This window comes from Fistularia commersonii, chromosome 36, assembly GCF_037954325.1.
Source record: "Fistularia commersonii isolate RoL2024-O1a breed Wild chromosome 36, RoL_Fcom_v1.0, whole genome shotgun sequence".
Taxonomy (NCBI): Eukaryota; Metazoa; Chordata; class Actinopteri; order Syngnathiformes; family Fistulariidae; genus Fistularia; species Fistularia commersonii.
This window is the reverse complement of record NC_141319.1, coordinates 2,229,658-2,252,500: the sequence shown is the minus strand read 5'-3', so window position 1 is coordinate 2,252,500 and position 22,843 is coordinate 2,229,658. Positions and strand designations below refer to the sequence as shown.

Sequence of the window (22,843 nt, the reverse complement as noted above, 5' to 3'; positions counted from 1 at the left end):
ATCCTGCGCTCAAGGCCCGAGTCTTTATCTCGACTAGTCCGTTTGGCGAGCAATCCGTCACGAGTCACGGGACGCGACACCAGATCATGTGACTCTTTTTCCGAGGGTTTTTCGAGATCGAGTCGTGCGACTCGTGTCAAAAATGGACGGCGTCAAACCCCTGTCACTTGACAACACGCACTCCGACCCCCTCATCAAGACATGACGCTGCAGAACCACGTGGATATGCACGCTTTCCCGGTAACTGGGCCAGATACGTGTCTCTCCTCTGCAAAGCACTCATGTTTAATTCAAAGCTTTATTGTTGACTATAAGCTATCAAACACACACTCTCTCACACACACACACACACACACACACAGAGGCAAAGGCAGGTTATGAAACAGCTGAGGAGTGTGTGTGGAGTGCAGCTGACATAAATACTTGATGGTATCAGGATTCTGCCGTCTGAAAGGCTATAATTGTCCTTGTTAGGATCAGTCGAGAGTTCTTGGCGGAAACCCGGAAAACCGGAAAATACACCGCCTGCCGCCGCCAGCCGACAACTACATCACCCATCATGCTTCAGTTCGTCCGCAGCTGCTTCCTGCCAGGGCCGAGGTTTCAAGAGTTTAGGACCAGCAAAGGCATTTTTCAGAGGTGCATTCAATGTTTTAAAGTTTAAAAAGACAACGTAAATGTATATTTTTCACAACCCGTTGAGGCAGAAATAAGACATTCAACTTTGGATTGGACATTTGTGACGTTCGCTAATTTAAAAAAAAAAAAATCAACAAAATATTTATTATAATCATGACAATTATTTCCATATAACACATGTTATTGCATTTTTTTTGTTATTTAAATTTTAAAAATGATTGATTTTTTTTCTTTTATTGTCGTCATTTCTTGCTTGTATTTTTATCAGAATCTTTTATCAGAATCAGAATTACTTTCTTGATCCCAGATGGGATCAAGGGGCTTTTTTGTTACAAATGCAATTGATATAAAAATGAAATGAAAAAAATATATATATAAATGTACAAGTATATATACAGCTTAAAATAAAGCTCCAGATCATTGTACTATAGTAGCATCAGATACAGATATGGGTTATTACACAGAAGAAATTATTGCACAATTTAAGACAAGTTTGCTCTGATTTTTGGCTTATCTGTTTCAATCGCCCAGCTCCAAATTGTTTCAGTGATCTCTTTCATATGTCCATCTCGTAAAGTTGTTTTGTTATATATATTTATATATGTATGAAATATTTATTTTATTTTCTCTTTTTATCGCAGAAGGTGGAGGAGACGGCGAGAGGTGGGGACGAGATGCTCGCAGCTCGATTAAACTGTCAAATATTAATGCGGTAAAGATCGACTTATTATTCCTATCTTAAGGAGAAGAGCCGGCAGGGGTCGGTGCAATAAAACATACAACTCAAGGGTTTATATATAATTTTTTTTCCAAAAAATTGACTGATTGACTGATTGATTCTGAATTTATTTCACAGTAATATGACCTTTTGTTAGAACACAAAAAAACAAAAACAAATATGATCTTGTACTAGATCAACGTAATCATAAAACTTTGTCCTCAAAATATTGTGATGTCACTTTATGGTAATTTTAAGTATTATAATATATATAATGTAGAATAATGATCTACTTAATTTTGTTATCAATTCTATAATTTTATAGCTAGTTTGCATTATGTGATTTTAATGACATATGAGCATAAGCATATTTTCTCATTAAATTCCAACTATATTTCTGACATTTACTGCTTATTTTTCTCATGAAATCCCAACATTAGTTCTGTAATATTTAGATATTCTCTTAAAATTCGTGTCAAAGCGTAAACCGTTAGAAATATCTGCCGCAGAATCTTGCTACATCTTTTCGTCAGCCAATCCGGAGCAAGCCCATCTTTACAGGCCGACATTAAACCCATCGCATTAAAATCCTAACAGATCGAACGCGTCACTTCTCCTCAACCAAACATCACCGCTGACGGTTTACGCTCGAGAAAACCAGCAGTGCCGTCCTCACTCGAGGACGCCTGCAATTACCCGGCACAAATCTGTATGCACAACCTCACGCGCTAAAACCCATAAATGTTTTAAAAATACACCCCGCACAACATGGCAAATAATTTCTTGCTCATATTTTAGGCAGAATTTATTTCTAGCTTTTTCATGTCATTTGCTGACTAGCGGCAGCAGCAGCTGTCTCTAGAGTTTGTTCACTATTTGGCAACGCGCTCTTTTATCTGCCGCTCCAGCTTCAATCAGTCAGTTTACTGACCAGGCTTCAGCCTCTGTCAGCCGTGGGGACCCAGGGAGGGTTACGCAACACAGACACACACACACACACAAACACACACACATGCAGACACACAAACACCAGCTGTCCCTGATTCCAACTTTGAGACCGCGTGCATGTGCGCGCCAGCGTGTGTGTAAATGTGTTATTAATGTCAGTGTGTCTTTTTGCTGAGCCTTTCAGGGGCGGGCTGGTTAGCGCTTTAGCCTCACAGTATGAAGGGCGCTCGTTCCATTCTGACAAGCGGAGTTTGCATGTTTTCCCCATGTCTCCGGGTTCTCCCAAAAATATACAGCGAATATGTGAGTGAGTGAATGTGACCCTAAAACCAGTCCAGGGTGTACCCCGATAGGCTCCAGCGTCCCCCCGGAACCCTGAGTGCAGGGTAAGCGGATAAGACGATGGACGGATAAATAAATGTCAAAGCATCACGCAGATTTTCTCATTTACATAAATTTGTTTATAAAATACAGATACATTTTTTTTCCCTCTTGAGTTTTGTCAATTAGTTTTTCATAATGCGTTTTGATTATTCTTATTGCAAGTTTGCCGATTGATTTGAAGATATTCATTTTATTGGGGTCAAAATGTTACGAATCATATTCTTAAAAAAATGATTTTTTTTTTTTTTTCTGCTGTCCGCCACACCTGTCAACCCGGCAACACACACTGACACACACACTGTGTTGGAAAGGGCTAGTCAGGGGCTTCTCAGTTGTGACAAGACACATCACCCATCCATATGCATGATTTTAGTATCTTTATTTATGGATAGTACATAATTTCCTATTTCTCTCTTTAAACAATTTATAGACTTATCTATAAAATTCCAAAACACCTGGAGTAGTTTTGTTCTGCAATCAGAGGAAAAAATCTGTAAGTCACCTTTTTTGTTGGGGTAAAAATACAGTATCATTTAAGAAATCAGATGAAAGTCTGCATGAAGTCATGTGAACTTTATGAAGATATCCCCTAAAATAGAAGATTAAATAAAATACTTGACCCTTATTGCTACTTAGAGATCGCCATGTTATTTTCTTCCCGATTTTGCGTTTTCTGTCAGATTTCAAGAATTTTTGAGGTTTTAAGGATCATTTCAAATAAAAATCGCTGTACTTTCGAACCACAGTCACTTTACTTTTACAATCACAATATTGTAGTATTGTAAATTCAATAAACACTGTAACCAAAGTTCAATACCACCTAGATAAACAGCATCTTTTAAACTGTTTTTATTTAAATTGGATTTTCTTTTTTTAGATTATATATATTTATTTATTTATTTTACCATATTTGTTTTGTTTTAACAACAGTGAATGAGCAATATGTGTTATGTGTGTGCATTTATTCTTTTTCCCTTTTTTTTTCTTACCGCCTTAAGAGATGCAACCACGCAAATTTCATAGTGCATCTGACAAATAACAAACAATTCATTCAATTATTAATTTTTAGCCAATTTCATGACACAAGCAGATGCAAAAAGACTCCCTATAGGACAATTAGTGAGCTAGAATGCGGCATAAAGTGCGGAGAACTTAATGTGCCGTCGTCCAATCAGGACACTTGTTGATAAGAGGTCATAGTTGTAGTCCAAATATGCGCCTTGGGGGAACAATAATGTAGAACGTGCCGGAAAAGATGAACCGTAACACTTTTTCTGACTGAGTGAAGAACGACACCGTCAAGCATCTCCCTCATTATAAACGTGCGCGCACACACACACACAAGCGGTCGCGCACACACACTGACGTCAGGCTGTAAAGGTTACAACAAAAACACAGTGTTTAGCCCAAACTTGTGTTCATTAAAGTTAACAAGTGGAACCTGAAAACACAAAGGTTACTGCAGAGACTTTAATTGCACAAAATCTCCACAATCCTTCGTCGAGCCGGACAAACACCACCTGTGTTTACAACACACAGCTCGTCGCCACACGGCCCGGGAGCAAAGCAGGACAAGGATTGGGGCTTGGCGCCTAGTTTTCACCGGGACTTTCACGTTTGATATTAAGCAGAAAAAATAAAGAATCAGTACTCTGACTTTGACCTTACGTAGTTTTTTTATTTATTTGAAGATGCGATCAAAACCATTGAGATTTTTTTTTTCATGGAAAATTACCATGACATGAGCCCAAAAATGAGCAATTTTTTGATTTTTTTTTTTGATAAGTCATTTTTCTGGGTGAATTTCTGACAATTTTGGATCGTTTCTTGTTGATACCAATATAACTGTTGTTTATATTTTTTGTTTTTTTCAACCTATTTGTTCGCTGTGGATTGTGCTTGGATTTAAAAAAAAAAAAAAAAAGAAAAAGAAAAAAAAATTCTGGTCAAATTTTCATGTGGTTTCTTTCTTTTTTTTTTCGCTTTCTGACTCTGGCCCTCTGTCTGTCCGTCTGACCAGACACTTGACGTCCATCCAGTTCAGGCTTTCCCCCCGCAGGGCTAAAATTAGTCGGGTCTGTCCCAGAGGACCGTCCAGCTATGTGTCTTTTCCACACAAGACACTGTGGTACCTCAGGGGTATCCAATATAATGTTACACAAGCCAGTGCAACACACACACACACACACACACACACACACACACACACACACACACACAGTGCCAGGGTTAAGGGCTGTCAGTTCCAGCTGACTGAACGACCACAGAGGCGAGTAAATCCCTAAATGTAAGCAGCTAAAAACAGAACATGGCAGAAACGACTGACTCTCAGGACCCGTATATTTAGAGTGAAAAAAAAAAGTGAAATGGAGTTTAAAAGTGATCGTTGATCTGTAACTGCCAGCCGTGACAGTGATAATGAGCCGGGGAGCCGACATGATCACAAATAATTAGAAAGTCTTTGTCACCGTCAGCACTCGCTACAGCTCTTAAAAAAAGCCTGGGTTGCCTGAAAATACGCAAGAATCACTGCAATCACTGGGAAACATATTCTGTACTCCACATGAAAAATGCCCAACTATCAACAATATATCAGAAAAAAATTATATAAGAATTGCCAAAAATGCTTAAAAAATAGCAATGACTCATTTAAAAGTCCATTAAAAATCCAATAAAACTAATTTAGAAAATAGAAAAAAGTTAATAGATCCAGCTGAAATAAATCATATAAATTTGCCTGAAAATAGTACAAAAAAAAGCAGTGAAATTCTAAAATTCAGATTAATAGCTGAAAAGCAGAGAGGAAAAACATGCCGAAAAAATTTGCATAATATGAGGAAGAGTTTTTTCCAAAGAATGTTTTGGGTATCATTTCACTCAGAAACAATTCAAACTAATTATCTCAAAAATAATATACAGTTTTTTAATTCACAAGAAAAGATATTGGATAGTCACGGTTTCTTCAAAATTGTAAATATTAAGAGTAAATAAATCATATGTTTTGTGAAATAGGAGCACAATGATGGCAATTTTGGCAAAATATAATATATTTCAAGTCCTTGGCTGATGATTCCGCCTCATTAGAGGTGTGCTTTCTTCCCTAGGGTCAAACAGGAACTGGCTCTGTGTGTGTGTGTGTGTGTGTTCGTGTGTGTGTGTGTGTGTGTGTGTGTGTGTGTGTGTGTGTGTGTGTGTGTGTGTCACTCAGCCAGCAGTTCGTTAAGTAATTAGAGAGCTCGTTTATCTCATTAGTCTGTGATTGATCAGTGGCCAGTGCGAGTCTGTCCACGTCACAAGGGGAGGTAATCAATATGAACAACAACAGGGGAACAGTTTAAATGTTACGCAACATGATGATCTGTCAGCGGCGGTGCACCAAGGGACGGGGGGGCAAGCATTTCACCAATGTCACCTCAAGGTCAACTGTCCAGTGAGTGGCTGGACCCGAACTCGGCCTGAGTGATGACGCCTGATTAAATTAATTTACAAAGTGTGGGAAACACTACTAACGCAGCAATGGCGTCAAGCTGTTAGGAAATAATCTAAAAATCCAGTTCACTAAAACTTTAGATGGAATGTCAATTCTATGGAACCCATTGAAAATTTAAACAACAAAAAAAGGACGTTGATGTATTTGAAGGTAGGTTTCGCAATTTGTCACCTAAATCGAAGCCCCCCCCCCCAAAAAAAAAACGGAAATTAGAAAAAAAGGAAATTAGCAAATTATTACTTGAAATCTTTCAGAAAAAAATCCTAACATTTCTGAAAAAATTTGCAGTGATTTACCTCGGCAACGTATTGCAGGCACAGTTGTTTACAAAATGATAATACATTTTATCTAAGTTACCTTACTCGACACTACAGGATGCTGTCCAGATATATACGTATGCAAAAAATACCGATTTTAAAGAAACAATAAAAGTGACAGCGTCAGGTTTGCAAAATACAACAAAAACAAGATTTAAAATTTAAAAGCTGACAGAAAAAGCAGGACCTTGGTGGATTTGAATCCAAAGTCTCGCAAGTTATCACCTACAACTTGGGAAAATAGCCCAAAAAATACAGAAATTGGCAAAAAAGGGAAAATTATTACATGAAATCTACTGATCTGCAACATAAAAATACTAACATTTGTGAAACATTTTGCAGTGATTTCCTCCCTCATAGATATAGTTCAGGTACCGTTGTTCAAATAATAATAATACCTTTTATTTAAGGAGCCTTACTCGACACTCAAGGACAGCGTAGAGACATATACACATCCACAAAATACAGATTTAAAAGAAACAATATAAATAAAAACAATAACAGGATTTCATTTTCTGTAAATCCTGACACCGCTCAGCGTGTAACTGATTCAGTTCGAGCCGGCCTTTGGTTCTACTGGAAATTTAAAATAACATTGTTCCCAACATGTTTCCACACTTCCGGGTTGCCAGATCCAGGATTCCTGCTCAGATGGTAAACAAGCCGCCGCTGTGTTTTCTTCCAAGGGTTTTTGCCGGGAAGCTGAGGGCGACAATCAGCTGACCCTTGTTAACATCTCAGGAAATAAGTCATCGAGCAGGTTGATTCTGGCAAACACAAGCAGCTGAGTTGCAAAAACAAACACACTCATGTGAGAAACAGCATTAAGGAATTAAAGAGGAATCTTGGCAACAAAGCCGGGAAAACGGTTCGCCAATAGTGAAGAATCGCTGGGGAATTCATCCATTAAAAACTAAAATGAGTCTGTTTTTCTGTCTGACTCCAGAGGAAACGAGACCTTAGAGGTGGAGGGGCGTCTTAAAAATGTGCCACAAGTGAGGTGGTAAATTAGAGAAACAGGCAAAAGAGATTAAAACCTAAAATTTGGATTCAATGAATCAACTGACGACAAGAAATTAGCTCGGACGGCGCAAAGAAATGACTATAAGAAAAGACTTGAAAATAAACCCTTATATAGTTACATAATTAATCGGGGCAAAAAAGGAAAAGACAAATCACTAGAAAATACCTAATACTAATAATAATAAAGATACCATAATAATAAAGAAATTACAAAAATTTAAAAGCAACAGCAAAGTCCATGTACATCCAAGATGACTTTCTTTAAAATTTCACGACAAATCCCTGTAAAATGAACAACAGCTAAACAACGAAAAGCCGTTATTTTCAGGCTACTGGGCTCACAAGATGTAGGACATGAACAGGTAAGTTTCTGCCCGTCATCCATCACAGAGGAGAAGAAGAAGCTCCACCCTCGCTTTGCTCCACAAACACACTTAAACAAGAGTTCACCTTTACCGCTTGCCGGGTCACAACTCACACAGACTTGAACCAACACACACATACACACACACTGTCCGGCATCAAATATGCATCAAATTATATAAGGGTGTGTTATGTAACAAACTCCATCCTACTGAATGTTTTCATGCTGAGCTCCACCCTAATGAAGAGAGGAGAACAGAGGAGCTAAATATAACTTGAGAGAAGAGCAGAGGAGAGGACAAGAGAGAGAGAAGAGGAGGAAAGGGGGGAGAAGATGAGAGAGAAAAGAAGAGAGCACAGGACAGAACAGCAAACAAAAGTAGAGGAGGATCCGTGTGATAAATTAAAAAAAAAAATGTTAAAAAGTTTTAGCAAAATTCATCAAAAAGAATAATAATTTGTTAAATGTAAAAAATTACCTTGAAATCAGAAAGCAACAGATAAACAGAAAAAAATAGAAATGAGATAAGCAAAATAAGTGCAAATCAATTCTAAAAAGAGAAATTCCCCCCAAAAAATCCAAAAATAACATTGAAGAACTGCAACTTAGAGCAAGCATAGATTACAAGACCTGGATCTCTCAGCTCTGTCCCTTGTCACCTTAACTTGTTTCTTTTGAAAAGCATAAAAAAAGGAATCGTGGTACTTAAAAGCGTAACAAAAATAGCCCAAAAATCTCATAGTGAGCAGGAAGGCAATAATGGCCTGGGGGTCACACTCATTGGGTTAGATGTAAATTCCAAGTGTATGGTTTCTCAGCGCTCCACTAAATACGGACATAGTAAACATTCATTGAAGCACTTTTGTCTTGGCTAATTACAGTATCATGCTAATACACGGCTGATAGTTTCTACAAAATTCTACAAAAATGTGAAAAAATTGACATACTTTCCAGGACGCTCAAAATAGTCAATTAGGAATAGGTAATTTCATAAATCAAGTAAAACATTTGTAAAACTAAAAAAAAGCTGACCTAGTGCAAACATAAGCTGCAGCACTTCCGTCTTGACTAGCTATGCATGCTCGCTAGACGTAGCATGCTAACACACGGATGACATTTACGGACTTACTACTGACTCATGACAATTTCTGAAAACAGAGAATACTAAAATGTACAAAATGTATTTTTTTTTGTACAAATTTGTGTAAAAAAATACTTGCCAGGAAATTCAAATAGTCGTTTAAAAAAGGTCATTTAATAAATCAAGTAAAATATTTGTAAAACTGGATAAAAAATATAAACTGGGATAATACCAGCAAATATTTACTAGAAACTGTTTTTAAAAATAGAATTATTTTTCTTTCATCTTATTTCATTCATTTTTGTTAGAACATTTAATATTCTTCAGGAAATATGGGGGAAACGTATCACACACTTTATGCTCCTGTCATATGGAATTTCTTTTATTTTTTAATGCTATTTTTCTCTCATTTTTGTTTTTTTTTATAGTTTGGACATTAAAAAATTTGCAATATGCGTCACAATTTTAAAACCTCATTGTAAAAAGCTTTACTTTCATTCCAACAATCTAAATGTTGGAAGGAAAGCATCTCCTTTTTAAGTGCAGTCCTGATGTAACTATATTTGCATAGATATTTCTGGCTCTGGGCTGAACGTCTCTCATATCCAGTGGGAATTAAAGATGATAGATGGAGCAAAATTTACTGACGGCATTAGGACTGTGAGACCAGATATTACACACACACATACACACGCCTACACACAAAAATACAGGCACACGTACACACACACACACACACACACACACACAAACACACCCACACACACACAGCACGTAATTTAAGTTAACACTGAGGTCTAATATCACACAGCTTGTCAGCCGAATCCTGTCACGATGCCGCAAGTTTGCTTTTGTGTGTGTGTGTGTGTGTGTGTGTGTGTGTGTGTCTGTGTGTGTGTGTGTCTGTGTGTCTGTGTGTGTGTGTGTGGCGGGGGGTACAGAAACACACCAGGTACAAAACAAACTAAATATCTTTTTAAATGTCAGTTAAAAGCGAGAGGCAAAGAGGACGCTCTGACAGGAGAAACATGGAGGATCCATTTTTTTATGTTGTAAGAAGGAGGTGGTTTCTTTTCCTGTTTCAATATAAGAGGGGAGAAAGAAAAAATGTGAAATAGTGGGGAGAAACAAAAAGGCTGAGAAGAAAAGGCACGCTAAGGCTGAATAAAGGAAAAATACATAAAAAATGTATGCCATTTTCTTTGTGGTTATCAGACAATTTTCCATCCAATTTGATTGAAATTTCTTTTAAATCAATTTTTTTGGGTAGTTTTCATTGATTTTTGAGTGAACAATTTTTGACATTTTGTCTGAGTTTAACCATCTGCCCCAGCAGTGGAAGGGGAAAATGGAGAAAGGGTTAATTTGGGTTAAACTCTCAACAGTTTCCTTGAGGGTTTTTTGGACAAAGCGGGGCGACTTAAGTCAACATTAAGAGCAAATTTAATCCAATGACAAGAGAAACACACTGTTAAAAAAAGTCAGATTTTAATCGTACAAAACTATTGTTTCATCTCTTGCTGTACCTCCATCTGTTCGCAGAGGTAGCTTCAGCATTAGCTGCTCTGCTAGCCTCAGGTGCTGCCTTGCTCAAAGATGCCTTCTGACTTGCGTCTCACTCTTTTAAACAGTTGTGACTAAAGAGATTAAGAAATATACAAACGGATGTCTTTTTCAGCTCCCGTCAGATTTAATGTGACGGGCTAATGCTTAGCCCGCTAAAGGGCGCTCCTAGTCGCTAACTGTTAGCATGTGCTAATCCTGCGGGCGGATGACGGGCGGGCGGGAAAGGTGCTAGCTGCTAACGGCACAAACGTTTAAACCTTAAATACACGGAGGGTGAGCAGCGCAGCTAGCCGGGGCTTATCAGCCTCCGTGCCAGGCGTTCGGAGTTAGCAACTGAGACGGCTAGCTGATGTAGCAGCAGCTAATCCTGGCGGCAACGGGAGACAATCCCCTCCCCGTTTTCCCCGCTAATGTGTCAGCAGTTTGGGATTAAAGATGAGATGGAGGCGGCAGAACGGGGAGAGGACATAACTATAGTCCTTCCAACCTGTAAAACAAGCCGAGAGCTGCTTAATACGCTTGTTTTTATTCTGCTGAGTCATGGGGTTTGTAGGTGATGATTCATTCAAGGGGCAAAGAAAAGTAGGAAATTCAGGCGCTGATCAGGAATGTCGGAGGACACTTTGGCAAAGATCCCGGGGGCCGGCTGAGGTTTTTTTATTGTCTGCCTGCTTGTTTTGCTTTTGGCTGTTTTCTTTTCACTTTTCCAAGCGAATGTACTTAATTGTTTGCAAAATATGGGGAAGATGTCGCGTGTGAGTAAGCAGGAAATGCATGGAAATAAATAAATAAATAAGCGTATTGAACTGGAAATGCTAAAGAAATGATGTAAAAACATATGGATATGAAGAAATATTTAAATGAACAAGGAATCGTTTGTTTGCAAGAAAAAAAGTGATGGAATCGTTTAAGAAACGCCAATAAAATCAGCAATGAAAGTACAACTGGAAATGAAAAAGAATTAAGCCCATTATTTAGGATGGAAGATAGCATAAAACATAAGAAAGTAATTTTCTACAGTTTTGCAAGAAAAGAAAAAAAATATTGATAAATACTGAACAAACTAACCAAAACACAGAGATCAGAAATGACTGGAAGATCAGCCTGAAATTAAAAGAAAATATCTCGAATTCATATAAGTAACAGATTCAATTTTATTTACGATAAAGATTTAAAAAGATAATAGATGAAATTAAATGAAATTAAATGATACATTAAACTTAAGAGCAGTTATGTGACAGAATAAATGTCTGCTCTTCAAGTGTCTGGTGACATATTGAGATAATTATTCCTATATACGTGCTCAGGAGCTGACAGCAGTCTGACTTCCTGTTTGATGACAGGAAATGATGTCATTACGCACAAAAATCTCTTGACTTGAAGTGGAAACGAAACACCTGCTACTCTTTTTTCACGCTGATAATCACAGCCCTCATCCCCCTCCACTTCTCTCTGCTCCTCCTCCTCCTCCTTCCTTCCTTCCTCCTTTCTCTCTTTCTGTCCGTCGATCTGTCGGTCTGTCTTTCCCTGTCTCTCTCAGGCAGGAAGCCACATAGTGACGTGGCAGCTTGCCACCTGTTCTTCTCTGGCGGAGAGGTCATGGAAATGTGGGGAGGTGTGAAAGACGTAGCGATGAGCACAATAGAGAGGGAAGGAGAGAGGGACGACGGGAATGAAGAGAGAGGGCCGAGAGAAAGATGTCCTAGGGGGAGAGGATGGAAGGAGGAGGATAAGAGAGAGAACAGGGAGGAAGGAAGGCGGTGGAACGGCAGAGTGAAGGTCATGGAGAGAAAATAAGAAACAAAAAGAGTTTGAACATTTGCAATAAATTAGATATTTCTACTCAAAAAAAAGGTATGGGGTAAAAGCTACAGAAATTGCACAAAAAATTTGAAAGAACTTTAAAAGTTGTTTGTTTTATTTTTGTATATTTCTAAAATAAAAAGTAAAAGAAAAACAAAGGTAAATCATTTGCATACGATTGTGCAAAAAATCACCTTAAAAAAGTGTAAATAATTACAAGTCGGACACAGAAGCCTACAAGCTCCCTGTCGACTTCTGGAGGTCACAGTTTGAATTCAAAAATGACGTTTGGATTGTATTCTTCAGATTTGTGATGCGGACCGTTTCAGTGCAAGTGTTGCACAGCTGCACACCTCAACCGCTGCAACGTGTGTGACGTTCTCAAAGCAGGAAACAAGTGTGTTTTTGTGTCTTTTGTGGTAACAGTTTGAGCGTGACGTCTTTGCTGCTTTGCCTGCTCGCGTTTGGCTTTCGATTCGTTCTTCGCTGCCAATTCTGCAGAATCGGTCGGCTGACGAATGCTATCATTTAGAACATACAACGATGTGTGTGTGTGTGTGTGTGTGTGTGTGTGTGTGTGTGTGTGTGTGTGTGTGTGTGTGTGTGTGCTTGTGTGACCTTTGGGGTCAGTTTGTTATCGATAACAACCCGTGTGTGTGACATGTCGACAAACCTTGTCTGACATCAAACACTGGAGTTTAGTAAAGTGCAGAAAAGTCCTGCATGAGTTGCACAGACTGTCTTACACAGTGCAGCATTTCATGTAGCACACATACACAAAGCACATACAGTTCTCTAGCGTGATGCACACCCATACACACATATACACACACACACACACACACACACACACACACATGCACGAACCTCATGTTTAACGCCGACATGCTTTCAAACATATCGACCAAAGTAAACAAAATTGCGGAGATGGACACACCGAGCCACTTGTGCAGACTCTCTCTCTCTCTCTCTCTCTCTCTCTCACACATACACACACACACTTACACACACAAACACAAGCATACCAAAGAAACACACAAATTACACACACACACATACACACACACACAACCTTCCGTGCAATTGTAGCACAGTACAGCATGTACAGGAAGTGTGCAGCCTGCAGAAGCAACAAAGCCGTCATTTGCATGAGGAATGATGCGGAAGTGAATTGTATTGTGCTCACACACACACATACATGTACACACACTCACATACACACATTGTACCCACTCCTGTGTACACTTGCACAGGCACACATCGTACACATTAGCCACACACACACACGGACACACACTCTGCTTTCCATTTTATTTGAATCCATAAACAAAGAGGCCAGTGGACCGCTGGATACTGGGAAGCAACAACACTTCTTATCTAGACAACTATTCAAATCATGATGATCTGTTATCTACGCGCACGCACACACACACACACACACACATGCACACACCTAGCGAGAGGAGACTCACCTTGATTGTGTTATTCAGACTAATCGAATTGTCTCGCTAGTTTTAGGCAATTTCTCAAAACATATACGTGAATTACATTTCTGCTGATTATTTTATATCTATTTGACATTTTTTTAAGTTTTTTTTTTCCTCATACAATGATAATTTTCAGACAGTAGCCTGTTAATTTTTGTGAAAAACATCTGGTTGAATTTTGTGGAAAAAAATTCAGTCAATGGAAGCTGGTGATTTTTTTTAAATATTTTTTTGAATAATTCAGACGAAATATAACATTCCATTTCTTCCCTTTAAAATCCAGAGCTCAGGCCACAACCAGTCACCATTCGGTAAAGTGTTGTGTCATGTTCTTGGTGGTTTTCTGGCAACATTTCCAAATTTTCATGCCACCCCCTGTATTTTTAAAGTGGTCTGTTGAGGATTCTTAGGTCACTTATATTTTATGTTTATTCCTAGACCTTAGTTATATTTTTTACCTTTATTTATTTTTTCCTTTTTATCTTATTTTATTTATTTCTATTTCTTTACTGTGTGGAGCAACTGAGATCACTCAGGTTCCTCCGGGATCAATTAGGAGTTTTTCTGATTCTGATTTGTTATTTGGGGAGTTCTTGCTCATTTACAAGTCATTACTCGAGGATTTGGGTTTGTGCACGTGTCCGTGTCAGTGTGTGAGGGTCCCTCTCTTATTTTCTGTCAAGGGCACAGCTTGCATCTGATGCACCGGGCCACGGTCACCATGGTAACAGAACGCACACACTCCATCTCCCTCTTCACCTCCTGTCTTTTTTCTGTCTTTTTCCCTTTATTCTATCGTGCGAGTTATTGTGAGCGAATGGACACGAGTGTGTGTTTCACTCACTTCCTGATATGCTCCGGGCCAATCGTATCTCTCCGTTTGTCCCTGTGTTCTCCTCTGTGCCATCTCACTGGTTGCCATGGTGCCCGCATCCCTATTTGTACTACCATCTGTTATGTTTTTTTTTGTTTCGTTTTTTTATTATTTCACCTTATTCATTGGTGAAAATCAGATATTTTTCCGGCACAGTTGGACCTGGAAGCTGCAGGGTTTTCACTCCTTTCTTTTATTCAACTTTTTGTTTTTCTGGGTTGTAAAATAGTCAAAACAATCCAACTCCTGCAGTAATAATAGTTCATCTCAATCAGTGCATCATATAATTCATATTAATAAAAAGGAAAAGATAGACTGTTGTTTTCATGTGATTCAAATTCACTTTAAGGCAATTCCATAATTCTAAAATTAAAAATAGGTTGTTATTTGAGTTAATATTGTGTCATATTATGTTAAAGTTCCAAAATAAGGAGGAATAAAAAGAGGAATAAATTTACAATGACTGTAAGTCATTTATGAACAATTAGATTCACTGCTAATTCTTTTTATATTTTTGTATCTCATTAAGGAACATCTTGCTGGCCATTTTTAATTTTCAGTAGAATTTACTTTTAATTTTCAGAATATTCCTCACTGAACTCACTGAGCATTTTCTCAGTACTTTCTTATATATTCTGAGGAAATTAAATGATGTATTCTGATGTATTTTTTTCAAATACTGATTCAATTTTATAAAATCAAACATACATTATTTTTTAGAATTCTGTTTTTTTTCTTTTTCCCATTAACTTTTTCCTCTAAATTTCAGTGTCTTTATTTTATTTTATTGTATTTTAATTTTATTTTAACACACATATTTTTATTTCTTAAACTTTATGGTCTTGTCTAGCCAATGGATATTTCTTGGAGGACAAGCTGGATTTTGCACATTTCAACCGAGGTCACACCTCCGTCGGCTGGCCTGGATGGTTGCCGGGGGAAACAGGATAGAGTGAACCTTGTGAAATGGATTCAGCTTGACTCTAAAGGCCTCTCCATACTGCAAAGAAGAAATTTGTTCTCGCTCCAATGGCTGCAGAAACAAAATAATGTCATGGGGGCCCTAGGAGGACTTCCTAATTATGCAATATGGTGAAAATTTGGTAATTATATTAAAAATGTAGCTTGTTGCATATTTGTTATTCTTTTTTATCCAATATAATATGTCTTTAAAATGCCTTTTATTGGGATGTATTTTTCTAAAACCCTTTCCAGGCACCACAGTGATCCGCTAAAGAATTTCAATTGAAATTAAACAAGCTTGAATAAAATAACTGCCAGTCTGAAGCGGCCTTTTATGATTATTATATAATATATATTATATCATATTACATTGATATCTATATATATATATGAAAATATAATTTCATTTATTTCTTGTCTGTATTTTTCCTGCATCTTGCTCATAACTAAATAATTAGATTATTTAACACTTATAAAAAGACACACATCCACCCACACACACACGCACATAAACGCGCACACACACACATAATTTGAGTCATTTCCAACCTGAGGTGTGTGTCTGTCCTCTGCTCCAGTTGTTTAAATCCACAACGTGGTCGCAGCTTCTGCAGGAGACACAGGGGGAAAGAGACGCTTTATCTTACATGGTGTTGATATTAATTATATTTTCATATAAGTAGTAATTAAACCACAGGGGTGTTGTAACAAAATTAGCCAAAGTTTACCTTACCAGCACCTATTTAGTATGTAGAGAGGAAGAAGAAATTAATCAAAAATAGACAGAAAATGATTGTAACTTTTGAAATGAGGCCATGTGTCATTAAGATGCATTGAGGCTCCATCCTTCTATCATCCGTCCGAGGCTGGAAGTCCATGAGGTCAGAGGTCATCAAAGCAATCCCTTTTTTTGAATGTAAAACGCTCTCATAGTTCAAATAAACTTTAATAAATGATCATTTTTCCGAAATAAATTATTTTGTCCTCAGAACTCCAACAAAGGTCAAAGGTCAACGTATCCGATGCACTTGCGTCGCCCTTCTTCCGGGTAGCAACGTAAACAACAACAACTTGTCAACATCTGCGATGCCGGCGGCCTCGGCAGCATCAACTTCAGCAGAATCGGCAACGTCAACGTCAGAAACGACCAATTTCGGCAAGGGCAGCGCATCTGCCTCACAGCGAGACAGTCCCCGGTTCGACTCCGTTGCGAGCCGTTCTTTAGGAGTGAATGCCTCTATGTCTCTTTATGACGAGTGACTGAGAGAATGAATGGTTTTATAGCTCTATATGATGTGTGAGTTGGAGGATGAACAGTTGTTTGTTTGTATATGATATGAATGAGATGGTGATTGGTTGCATGTCTCTATATGACATGTTCATGAGTGAGTATGTGGCCCTGTGATTGGCTAGCAGTCAGTCCAGGGCAAACCCCGCCTCTCGACCAATGAAAGCTGGGATAGGCTCCGGCCCCGCTGCATGGATTAGTGGTAAAGATAATAAATAAATGAATGCATGCATGAAACGATGAATGAATGAATGAATGAATTAATGAATTAATTCATTAATTCATTAATTAATATTTTGTGTGACTTTTTCTTTCTTTTCTTACTACTTGACAGTTGATTGGTGAGTGCTTTTTGGGTCATTTCCTGATCAGAGTACGATATATCTCACATTTACTTTCTGAAAATGTCTACAGACGCGTCCCAATTCCCTGTAGTTTTTCCGCTTTCCGTTTGGGCTGTGACACGTTTCAAATTCTCAGATCAACAACAACAACAACAACAACAACAAAACAACATGTCGCTCGTTTGTCAACCTGCTTTTCACTTTTCTTTTGTCATTTCCATCTTTGGGCGGTGTGTGTGTGTGTGTGTGTGTGTGTGTGTGTGTGTGTGTGTGTGTGCGCGTATGAGTGTGTGTGTGTGTGTGTGTGTGTGTGTGTGTGTGTGTGTGTGTGTGTGTGTGTGTGTGTGTGTGTGTGTGTGTGTGTGTGTGTGTTTTTTAAAGCCCACTGGGGTTTTATTTTCTGTCACACCCGCTGAGACTGGATTACTTTTCATCCCCTGATATTTTTACATGTTTTTTTATCTTTTGAACGAAAATCTAATCGACACAAAGACACAGCGGCTTCAGTGAACTTCTGAAAACCATCCACTGCAGCTCATTGCCATGGCGATCAACGACTAATATTTGTCTTAATTCGACGCCACAAGCCTCGTCTCAAACACACATTTGTATTTCTGTACTGTCTGCGCTTTATTTCTGATTAATATTTGAACCAATAGAAATCAACTGAAATCACCTCCTTTCTCCTCTCCTCTTGTCGTCCCCTTCCTTCCTCACCCAGGTATTAAACCACAAAGACAAGGCAGTGTGTGTGTGTGTGTGTGTGTGTGTGTGTGTGTGTGTGTGTGTGTGTGTGTGTGTGTGTGTGTGTGTGTGTGTGTGTGTGTGTGTCTTAATAATTCAGGACTGTCAAGACCTCTGTCACCTGAGCGAGTCAGGTTCCTCTTCCGCTCTCAGGTGATCAGATGCACACCTACAGGCACACACACACACACACACACACACACACAGAAACAGATACGTCCTCATTGTTTGATGGAGGGAAAAAATTACATTACAGGAAATAAAGTAATAGAAAGGAAAACTGAAGGGAAAGGGGTAATCTGGAAGAGCCAAAATAAAGGTAAACATTAAAAGAGTGGAGAAGAATCTGAGTGAAGAGGAGGTTCAAAAATGAATCAGACAAGAAGTTTTTAGGGAAAGCAGAATCTGAGAAAGGGATAGAGGAAATGAGGAAATGACAGAAGGTGCGAGGAGACATGAGGGCTGGAGGAGTGTCTGACAGAAGACAGGGAGAAACTAGGGTTTGATAACAAAGCAGGCATGAAGAGGAGGAAATCATGGAGGAGGGTGAACAAAGAGTAAATAGGAGGCAAGAGCACAATCCCCGCAGCGCATCCAAAACACACAGGTGTAACACACTCTATGCGACAGGACAGACATATCCAGGCATAAGACAGTCCTCACGCTGCTGCATATACACACTCAGGTGTAACACACTTCTCATCCTGCATCACACACACACTCAGGTGTAACACACTTTTCACACTATAGTGTCAACACTCTCAGGTCAACACCTCACACACTTTAGCACAGACATGCTCAGGTGTAACACACTCCTAACACTGCAGCACACACGCACAAACAGGTGTGGTACACTCCTACCTGCATTACACACACACTTAGGTGCAACAGACTTCTACCTGCATCACACATACACTCAGGTGTAACACTCTCCTCACACTGCATCATACACACACTCAGGTGTAACACTCTCCTCACACTGCATCACACACACACTCAGGTGTAACACTCTCCTCATACTGCATCTCACACACACACTCAGGTGTAACACTCTCTTCACAGTGCATGCAAGACATGCATAGACGTGACACACTCATCGCGTCACAGACAGACTCCGGTATTAAGCGTGCCTTGCACTGCAGCAGAGACACGCTCTGATGTAACACTTCGCTAAATGCAGCACAGACATGCTAAGATGTCGCACATCTCTCACACTACAGCAGGGACACACAGGTAAACACACTCATCACGCTACATAACAGACAAACTCAGATGTAACACACTCTTTGCACTTTGTCACAGACATTCAGGTAAAAACGCTACAAAACGGATACACTCACGTTAAAACAGACTCAAGTATCGCACATTCCTTCAGCACAGACACTCAGGAAAACACACTCCCCTCCCTGCAGCACGGACACTCATCGTACATTCAGGTGTGTGTTTGTGTGTTTAGGTCACCCGGCCAAAGTCTTCTGCTGTGTGGATGCTATGACGTTAGCCTCAGGTTCAGAGAAGCTGCTCACAGTTGACAGACACTCCGATCACAGAGGCGGTTGCTGCTTTTTGTCATTCATTCATTCATTCATTCATTCCTTCTTGACGCTGCTTATCCCGCACACAGGGCTGCAGATGTTCTGCAGCTGATCCCAACAGACATCAGGCGAAGGTTCACACCCCGGCTAGAGTTGAACCAGGAGTTGTCCAATATATATGAATAAATGTGTAATTTAAGATATTTGGCTTTTTTGTTGATGCATATATCTTAACTCCAGCTCCTCTTGCATGCATGTCAAAGTGTTTCTCAGCCTGGCCAGCGCCTCACATTGCATCGGCATGTGAATGCGAGCGTGAATGGGTGAAGCATATTGTTGCATTGCCTCCTTTGTTTTTGTTTCCTTCACCACGCGGCAGCAATTTCATTGTGTTTTTGAGACGCAATGACAATTAAGGCGATTCTATTCTGGTGTAAAGCTCTTAGGAATCACTGCAAGGTGATCGTGAGCGCTATATAAGTGGGGACCGTTACATTTTACAGTGGATCCTCAGATCACGAACGGCCAAATCACGAACAAATTGGCCTGCGGACAGTGTTTTTGAGTGACCTGTGAACAAGCCTTGGGGCCCAAACACATAAACGAACAAACTCACAGGCTTTTTCTGCGCTGCTGTTGTAGCACTGTTGCGTTGTTGCTATGCTATGCATTGTTTACATCGTTCAGCGTTGTTTTCATTTTAGAACATTTTTTGTGGCTCCCAAAAAAGTTAAAACTGCCAGTGCTCGTGGTGTTGATAAGAATTTAAGAATTCCAGTCGATCCGAAGAAGGAAACGATAGCTAAACGATAACATGGTGAGAGCAGTGTTTGTGTTACAGATCTCACCGAGGACTACGACATGGCTAAGCTAACCGTCTGTGCAATCCTGAAGAATAAAGATGCGTTAAAGACGGCTGATGTGGCTAAAGGGTTAATGAAGCAAGTCTTTGAAGGAGAAAAAAAATTAATTCGGATGAATGAAAGATGGCTCGCAAGAGATAGCATTAGCGTTAGCAAGTGTCTCATATCCGAGAAGGCTTTACTTTTACTGATTTCGTGAAAGAAACGCTGAATACAAATGCCGGAAAGCAGTCATAAATAATGTTATCTATTATTTCTTTCTGTATTTTTGCCACAAATAAACCCATAAAAAAGTCTCAAACGAGTGCAGTGTGCATTTTCTTGTGTTGGACAGTGGATCAATGGGATTTACATTGATTGTAAAAAAATTAATTTGGCTAGCGAACATTTGATTGCGTGCGGAGTTAAAGAACAAATTATTTGTAAGTACAAAATGTGACATACTGTATATATGAATGGGTATTTACCAGTGGCGGCTCCTGACAAAATTATTGGGTTGGCGGCTTCTGCTATGATGACTAAGGCGAACCTTTAAAAAGGCAAATGAAAAGGTGACTAGACAATTGTCACACTTTTCGTTTGTCATGTCAAAACGACATAGCAATACAACTTGTAACCAACAGGTGGTGGAATAACCCAAAGATGTTCCCTCCAGCTACAAGCAAGCTACATTTAAGATTGTTCATGAAATTGTCTATAGTTGCCATAATAAATTGACCAGTCATTCAGAGAAGAATAGTCTACCTTCAGATATCTCTGAATATGAAGAGAGAAGCCTGTTTAACCTTTGCCCGTATGACGAAAGCACGTATGCAAGCCTGAGCAGGTTATGTAATTTAAAAAAATCACGTACGCGCGAGACCTCCCGGGAACCCATAATGAATGCATGGAAGTTCCCTTTTAAAAAAATAAATAAACAAATAACGTATTTCACACGAGTGTCTATGAGTGATAACAACCTGACTGGAAATGGCCCCCAAAAAGGGGCGGTTCCCCACGGAGCGGCCCTGCATGCTGATTGGACGTTACATTCGGAGGCAGTCTGAACAGCTGGAACAGCACTAAGATGCGCTTTTAAAAATTCCCTCCTTTTCCGCGCTACGGCGATAAATCGCCCCTGGTATTCACACACATCCCTCCCCTCAGGTCTGCGACCTCGGCCACCTGCCGTGCACGCTTTATGACCTCTTTGACTCCGACCCTGACCTTTGACCTCCCCCCTCTCCTGCAAAGTTGCAAGAGCGTAGGGGGAGATGCGGAAGGGGTTGCAGACATATAGACAAGACCACAGGAAGGTGTGCATGTGCACGGGATTTTGCGCTGTGCGCGCCGTGCAACGGAGTCCCCCTCGCCGGGGCCCTTCTCTCGACGGCAACACGTCATGGAACATTCCCGGAACCAGCCAGCGCACCACCCACCTTCTCTCGCTCCCTCTCTCTCTACCTCCACCTCATAGAGTCACACAAACAGAGGAAACAAACGATGTACCTACGAGATAAAGTCAGCTTCCCTCCACAAAACACACATTTTAACGCCCCCCTCACACACACACACACACACACACACACACACACACTCACACTCAAACTGGAACTCGTGTCCCCTTCGTTGCAGGAATGTCTGAACACACTGTGGCAGCGACAAGGAAATACCAGGGCGAGTGCGCTGTAAGGTCACACACACACACACACACGCATATATATGCACGGACACGCGCATGCACGCACAAACCGGCGGGGACGAGGCTTCAGCGCCGGTCAAAGTCGGGCATCGAGAAATAGACCGCGATCGTGTCGGTTTCACGCAGCGAGTTTTTGCACGCACACACACACGCAGAAAAAACACACACATGTGAAAAGTCAAGGCTTCACTTTTACGTTTTATTTTTTTTTTTAAATATCCAGCCACTTTACCACCACCACCACCACCCCACCCCCCCGCAAAATTCCTCAGGATATTACGCAACCCGGTTAATCTGCATGCAACGCCGTGCGTGCCCGGGGTATTCCCCCTGCATAGCCGTGCCCTTATAAGCCAAACAACAGATCAAGTGGCGTGAAAACACCCCCCTCCTCTAAACACACACACACACACTTCAATGTCCGCCTCACCCTGCTGTCACACACACACACACACACACACACATGTTTGAGAGAGGGGCTCCTACCCTGCCAGCTGTGCGTCTCCTCCGGCGGCGCGTCTCCTCCTCCTCCTCCTCCTCTTCTTCTTCCTCCGCGGTGACAGCGCACACACACGCGCACACGCACACACCCGCTGGAGGAGTGTGTGCGTGTGTGTGTGTATGTGTGCGTGGGGGGGGGGGGTACGAGGAGAATCCTACAAGAGGAGGGGGGCGAGCGCGGTGGCGGTGACGCGAAACCGGACGGAGCGAAAGTTGCGTGCGGGACGCGC

At 40.2% G+C, this 22,843-nt stretch overlaps 1 protein-coding gene across 2 annotated transcripts in view; it reads right to left on the bottom strand.

Annotated features, from left to right (window-relative positions):
• hivep2a (HIVEP zinc finger 2a) overlaps positions 1–22,621 on the bottom strand; it is an 85,958-nt gene extending 63,337 nt beyond the window's left edge. The window contains exons 1-2 of one of the 2 annotated variants that reach the window (XM_086142959.1): positions 22,599–22,621; positions 16,207–16,265 (exon numbers count right to left, since the gene is read on the bottom strand). The gene's annotated coding sequence lies outside the window, so the exon portion shown is untranslated. Of the gene's footprint in view, positions 1–16,206; positions 16,375–22,598 lie in introns of those variants that run through there. The other variant, XM_086142960.1, reaches the window with a different exon arrangement.
• Positions 22,622–22,843: the final 222 nt, after the last annotated feature.